General features: G+C 37.7%; 1 protein-coding gene across 1 annotated transcript in view; it reads right to left on the bottom strand.

Annotated features, from left to right (window-relative positions):
• LOC118329993 (zinc finger protein 250-like) overlaps positions 1–1,091 on the bottom strand; it is a 5,410-nt gene that overhangs the window by 1,849 nt on the left and 2,470 nt on the right. The gene's annotated exons all lie outside the window — the stretch shown is intronic.

Raw genomic sequence — 1,091 nt, 5'->3', positions numbered from 1 at the left:
AGAATCCACCAGGCCTGAATGAAAACAACAAGGCCCGGTAGATTCTTGCAAATGCCATTTGACACGTTTGGTTTAGGCAACAAGTCATGCCTACATGAGTGTGCAGGAAGAGGAGGACTCATCTATAAAAATGTTTCTGCATTGATATCAATACAAACCGAGTCCCAAAATGACCACAAAACACAAACTATAACTGTGATAGAATTGGAATTTTATAAATTAACCGATCAGTGTGTGGCTTCTGGGGCTCCAGTTCCAAATGTTTTCTCAAAAGCACTAAATAATTTAGGATTTTAAAAAGGCTTCAACTTTGTGTCTGAAGAAATGCTGAAGTAAGCTAGTCACAGGAAATGCAAATGTGTTTTTCTACACTGGCTGTTATCTTTAACAAAACTGCATCTACAAAACAAGAAAACAGACATTTTCAGATTTTTTCTGACAGCAGATCAGTTAGAAATATGTCCAGGTGTAATGGAGCAGCCACAGTGAGCTGTTAGAGGAAGAACTGCAGGTGACACGCTGCACTCCTGCAACCTCTCAGCCAAGTATCGTTAACAAACTACTTTCACTTTAGCAGTTCACACACTCATGAGGTCTGACTGCGCACACACAAAGTCAGATCACAGTTGGTCAAAGAAAGATGGAAAAGATGATTGCCTGACTTCTTTACTAAAACAATAGTTTGCTTTGCTACCTCTAGTATTCTGGGAACTGTAGTATTATCCAGGTGTGAATGCACAATAACGGTGCAACTGCATAATTTACTAAATTATTATAATTTTATCAGTGTGAACAAACTTAAAACATGAGAAATCCATAATGAAAACTAGATACTAGAAAATACTTTCAGACCTCTATAGAAGCCCATATCCACAAATGTAATTATACCCATTATAATGATTTACAGAACTCTGTAAATCATTATAATGTGAAACTTTTTGAAAATATTTACTTAGTCAAGAAGTCATGTTCCTCTGGCTCGTTCTAGCACATCTAAAGGCAAGAATTCACAATTCACTTCAGGCCCGGTTGATTCTTGTAAATACCATTGGGAGCACTAGGGGGAACCGGAGGAACCTGATTGTTTCACT

Source organism: Morone saxatilis, unplaced genomic scaffold, assembly GCF_004916995.1.
Source record: "Morone saxatilis isolate NCDOM2014 unplaced genomic scaffold, NCSU_SB_2.0 Contig2, whole genome shotgun sequence".
Lineage (NCBI taxonomy): Eukaryota > Metazoa > Chordata > Actinopteri > Moronidae > Morone > Morone saxatilis.
The sequence above is the reverse complement of the archived record's forward strand: the minus strand, read 5'-3'. Positions and strand labels throughout refer to the sequence as shown.